This window comes from Stegostoma tigrinum, chromosome 29 (assembly GCF_030684315.1).
Source record: "Stegostoma tigrinum isolate sSteTig4 chromosome 29, sSteTig4.hap1, whole genome shotgun sequence".
NCBI classification, from domain to species: Eukaryota; Metazoa; Chordata; class Chondrichthyes; order Orectolobiformes; family Stegostomatidae; genus Stegostoma; species Stegostoma tigrinum.
This window is the reverse complement of record NC_081382.1, coordinates 21,392,157-21,398,156: the sequence shown is the minus strand read 5'-3', so window position 1 is coordinate 21,398,156 and position 6,000 is coordinate 21,392,157. Positions and strand designations below refer to the sequence as shown.

The 6,000-nt window shown below is 40.0% G+C and overlaps 1 protein-coding gene across 1 annotated transcript in view; it reads right to left on the bottom strand.

Annotated features, from left to right (window-relative positions):
* Positions 1-372: 372 nt before the first annotated feature.
* znf618 (zinc finger protein 618) overlaps positions 373-6,000 on the bottom strand; it is a 228,833-nt gene continuing 223,205 nt past the window's right edge. Inside the window, exon 16 of the transcript XR_009442777.1 lies at positions 373-484. The gene's annotated coding sequence lies outside the window, so the exon portion shown is untranslated. The remainder of the gene's footprint in view (positions 485-6,000) is intronic.

The following is a 6,000-nucleotide window of genomic DNA, read 5'->3' as shown; positions in this document are numbered from 1 at the left end:
CTAACTACCAGGGGTGGGATGGGATCTGAGCCCAGTCCTCAGAACATTAGCCTGGTGTTTTGGATTACTAGGTTGTTGATATTATCACTGTGCCACTGTGTTTTCTGGGGATGTGGATAATGTTACGACTTTAGCAGACAGAAAATAATTTAGTTAGGCAAGCAGAGCAACCAGCAAATATATTATTAGCTTCTTTGTTTCCGCAGATTTAAAAAGGTCATGTATGGTGTTCAAGTCGTGCCTCACTTTTCTTCTCACATGTGTCTGTGGCACCTTGCCACCAGATTGAAAAATCCTTATTTATTCTGTTTGAATCCTCCTAACTCTGAGTCCACGGCAGATGATGCTTTTCTCTGTGGTCGCATCTGTATGGGACTTGAATAAAATCAGACATATTTTCCATTCCACAGCCGTGATCCTTCTCTTAGTTTTGCTACTCTGCTCATTGGGCTGCAGCTTTCCATTATACGTGACCTTTACAAACCTGTTAAAACATAAAATTATTAATTTTATTTGCTGGTTAGTCTGGTTGCCTAACTGAAGTATTTTCTCTCTGTTAAAGACACAGCATTATCCCCTTCCCCAGGAAATGCAGTGGTACAGTGATAATATTAAGAGACTAGTAATCCTGACTAGGAGCAGGAGGGGCAGCACAGTGGCTCATTGGTTAGCAACACTGCCTCACAGTGCCAGGAACCCAAGTTTGGGTGACTGTCTGTGTGGGTTCAGGTGCATTATAGGGGATGGATCTGGGTGGGATGCTCTGAGGGTCAGTGTGGGCTTGTTGGGCCAAAGGGCCTATTTCCACACTGTAGGGATTCTATGAAATCTATTACCCCCACCTTTACCACAATAGCATGCCTCCCTCCACCACCTATCCTAATTTTCTGGCTGCCTTGGCCTTTCATCTCATACTAAGGAAATTCAAGAAGTTATTTGGCCATGATCAGAATTCTTGAAACAGCTTTCATCACTGGTAAATAGACAGAAATTACAGCATGCACTTAAAATAAGAAAAAATTTTGCAGCTAGCTCCTAGAACATGCTCAAATTTCCCAGTGAAGAAGAATTGTGAAAGCGAGCACATTTTATGTCTTTCCCTTTATTTTACTTCTGGCCAGTTCAGAGAAATCATTTGCTATTCTCTTTATATCTAATTAAAAAGAAAAAAAAATGAAACTGCAATTTTGCAATTTGAACAAACACAACTTGTTCTGTCACAGGCACAATTCCCTGTGGTGTTATAATAATTAGGGTGAAAGAAGAGATGAATTTTCTTTTACAATTTTTTATATAGTATGTTAACTCATTTCTCAGAATCATTTGAAAGCATTTTATGAACACGGATTTATTTTGATGGAAAACAGAAGCTAAAATTGCTGGCTGGAAAACACATTTTGTCGAAGCTTTTCATCTTGCACTCAATTTGCAAAAGTAAAGAAACTTGGATAAGTATATGAATAGGAAAGGTTTGGAGGGATATGGGCCAGGATCAGGGAGCAGGGAATAGTTTAGTTTGGGATTATGTTCAGCATGGACTGGTTGGACTGAAGGGTCTGACTGTGACTTTATAACATGATACCCTTGTCTGAGTCAAGAGTGCTGATTGGTTGACAAGAGGATTCTGTTTGGTACAGGGATTGCCATGGAAGATGCACCAGTTACACGATGCCTGGCAGTTAACAGCTAAGCTTTGTTTAAATTTAAACCAAGCAATTTGGCTCTTATTGGTTAAGGCATTGAGCAAACCTTTCTTTCAAGGTTTCAAAAAAAATGTCTTTTTATCAGCAATGCTCAAGTTCTGCAATTCCAAGTAGCCTATATTAACAGACACAGCCACTAATTTACACATTGTAAAGTACCACAAATAGCAATAGAAATTAATGATTGGCTTCTTTGACCAGTTTTGTTCCAGATATGAATGTTTGGATGATAACAGGGGAGCATTCTTTGCCCATCAGGAATTCTTTCCAAATTTCCATCAAATTTTCCTATTTAAAATCACCTAGGTGTTATTGGGCCAAATGGCCTTACTTCCACTCCTATGTCTTATGGTCTTATGGTTATTGCCACTACGAGCTGTTAAGATTTTGCCAGCTTCAGGTGGCATAATTGAACAGCCACATTTAAATAATGTTGCAATAGCCTGTCCCCTTGGAGAATTGGGGCACACGCTGTTCCAATTTCTCACAAAGTTATCAATAAATTCAACAACACACTCTTGGGCATTTCGCATGCTCTACATCCATTTTGGCTGCTGGTAGTTAAAATCAATCATGTTGTATCAGATTAAACAACATATCTGAAAGTTCCATTTAAATTTATCATGTTATGCATTAATCCAACAGATGGTTTCATTGATCTGCAGCTGTAAGAATAGTTCTGTTGGTCCAGTTGTTATTAACCAAGGTAACTCATAGTTCCAGTTATTGTTTTTGAACCTGGCAATGAATTTCAACACATGTAAGCACAGGGATTGCAACTGATATGAAAAATTTAAGTATTGTTCAGGAAATAAGAATGTAAACTGCGCTGGGGAGAGAAGAGATCTAGGAGCCCAGATCCAAAATCGCTTAGAAGTGACAACTTTTCAAATACACAACTTTCATCACCCAGAAGGAAACCAAATGCACCGCCACCTGCTGGTTTATCTCTCCAACCCTCATTCCTCCAGTGTCATGAGGTTGAAATCATGGACTTCCCTTCTTCACAGTGCTGTGGGTATATCCACATCACATGGATTGCAGCAGTTCAAGAAAGTAGCTAACCACTACATTGAAGGGAAATTTGGGAAAGACAGATTCTACCCTTCCCAGAAACTTGGATAAGTATATGAATAGGAAAGGTTTGGAGGGATATGGGCCAGGATCAGGGAGCAGGGAATAGTTTAGTTTGGGATTATGTTCAGCATGGACTGGTTGGACTGTGGATGAATGTGAAAATACTTACTACAAATATGCACTGCTCTAACAGCCAGGTGGTGAGTGAGTAAGCATTGGAATATTCTAAGCAAGAAATAAATCTGTGCTGTCACCTTTCTCTCACTGGATGTTTCATCACTGAAGAGGGAAGACTGACACAGCTTGGTGGCACGGTGGCTCAGAGGTTAGCACTGCAGCCTCTCAGCGCCAGGGACCCAGGTTCGATTCCACCCTTGGGTGACTGTCTGAGTGAAGTTTGCACGTTTTCCCCATGTCTGCGTGGGTTTCCTCTGGGTGCTCAGGTTTCCTCCCACAATCCAAAGATGTGCAGGCTAGGTGGATCGGCCATGCTAAATTGCCTGTAGTGTTCAGGGGGGTGGGTTTGGGTGCGATGCTCCTAGGGTGGCGTGGACCTGTTGGGCCGAAGGGGCTGTTTCCACACAGTAGGGGATCTAATCTCAAGGACTCTGTACAATCCTGCAATTTGCCTGTGACTTGACAGTTTAGTGTTTGAATTATTGGGTAATTTAAAAAAACTTCAGATACAAAAACAAAGTTTCTGGAAAAGCTCAACAGGTCTAACAGCATCTGTGAAGGAGAAGAGAGTTAACATTTTTGGTCCAGTGACTATTTTAAAGAACTTCAGATGCTGGAAATCAAAAACTAAATCAGAAATGCTGGAAAAACTCATCAGGTCTGGCAGATCTGTGGAGAGAAAGCAGAGTCCGGTGACCCTTCAGGTAATTTGATAATTATCATTGTTGTTGTGGGATATTTCTGTGCACAGTATGGCTCATGTATTCTCCTTCATAACAATGGTGTTGGCGCTAGCATTTGAAGATAACTTGTTGTCTATGAATTTATGGATGCAATGCACAAATGGGGGCTCCTCCTTGATTCACTCCTCACCCCCTTATTATTCTACCTGTTCTTATTTTTCCTTTTCTTTCCTTCTAAATAAGGATAAATAAGTAAGGATAAATCTACAAATTTAGTTACTACCGCCACTTTATTTCCTCAGGCTACAGGAGAGGTTGAGGGGTAGACCTTTGACTGCAGGAAAAACCAAGCTGTTCCCACTAGCTACTCAAAAAAGTCCATTAGACCTGCGCAGGAACAACAAGCTTCTAAATTTGGCTGGGCCTCATGTTGTTCCTGAATTCTGGTGGGCTGACAGTTTTGGACCCTGGGTTAAAATCAATTCCTGTGTTTTGAAGGCAAAATGATTGGCTCGGTTGCCATGGCATTGTTACCATGCTAGCTGCTAGCCAGTGACTCTTCCCATTGCAGGGTTTGATAATAATTAGTTTTTAATAAATCAATTACAACTATACAAATTTGAATGAGAAAAGCAAATATGCATCTAGAAACCAGCAGATGGAAGAATTTGTATTTTTAGGCAATTACTTCCAAGGTCTGGGATTTGCAAGGCAGAAGCATGTCAAATTAATTTATTATATCAGTACTTTGCATGTTTTCATATAGTATTTTAATAATGAACAAAAATACATGAACATATTAGGCTGTGAGAGAGACAGAATCATTTCTTTGGGAAAATTTAGCAAAGGGTTGAGTTTTATATTGACCACATAGTTATTTATAGGACCTGGACTCTTCATCAAATGTTGTGAAAAGCTGTTAGTGCAATATTTAGCTTACCTTAATAGAAGAAATGCTGCAATTCAGATTTTGTTTCCTTAGCTTGCTTAATTTAAGTAGCTTCACCTTGTTCTTATATCTGTCATGTTAATGTGTTAAATTACTTTTCACAACCTAGTATTATCACTTATTATTGTCATGTGAGGTGTGTGATTAATATGCATTTATATATACTTTAATATTAATTATTTTAGCATTTGTCACTTATATAGCAGTATGTGGGTTTGGCCTGTTGCCAATAAAGGCGTTTAATGGTTAACATTTTTATAGTAATTGTGATTTTGTTTAAAACAGTGTGAGAGAAAGTTACAGTCATAGAGATTTACAGTAAGGAAACAGGTCCTTCATCCAAATGTCTATGCTGCCCAGTTTTCGCAATTAATTTAGTTCCATTTGCCTGAGCTTTGTCCATATCCATCTATACCTATCCCATCCATGTACCTATCCAAGTTTTCTAAATGACACTATTGTACTCACCTCCACTACTACATCTGGCAGACCATTCCAGACACTCACCATCCTCTGTTCAAAAAAATTGCCCCTTGGACTCTTCTGTATCTCTTCCCTCTCACCTTAAATCTATGCTGCCTAAATTCAGACTCCCCTACCATGGGGAAAAGCTGTTGGATATCTACCTTGTCAATGCACCTAATGATTTTATGGACCTCTATAAGGTCACCCTTCAGTTTCCCACACTCCAGGGAAATAAGCATCTCCTGAACTCAAATCTTTCAGTCCAGGAAGTGCCCTTGTAAATCTTTTCTGCACTCTTTCTGGTTTTGTTTTTTTTACTTCATTCTGAGATGTGGATGTTGAAGATTGGGCCAGCATATATTGCCCATCACTAGTTGCCCTTGAGAAAGTGGTGGTGAGCTGCCTTCTTGAACCGCTGTTTGCCTTTAGAGATGGAGGTAAGGAATTTTGGCCTAGTGGCATTGACAGAGTATGACATATTTCCAAGTTGAGAGGGGAAACTGCAAATGGTGGTGTTCCCATATATCTGTTCCCTTTCTGGATGGTAGTGGTCATGGGTTTGGAAGATATGTCTAACGAGCCTTGGTGAATTTCTGCAATACATCTGCTAGTGTGCACCAATGGTGGAGGGAGTAGATGCTTTGCCCTGGATGTGTCAATCATCTGGAGTGTCGTTGGAGCTGCTGTTATCTATGCAAGTGAGGAGTATTCCATCACATTCCTGACTTGATTCCTGGAGATGATGGTTAGGCCTTGGAGAGTCAGCAGGTGACTTATTCACTGCAAAATTCTTAGCTGGAAAAGCTCAGCAGGTCTGGCAGATTTCAGTCTGACATCTGTTTTGTCCAGTAACAACATCAGCTAGGATCACAACATCATTAATGTTGCTTCTTAAGCATAGCACAACTTAGTGCATTAAATTATTTTTGAATCAGCGCACGTATTT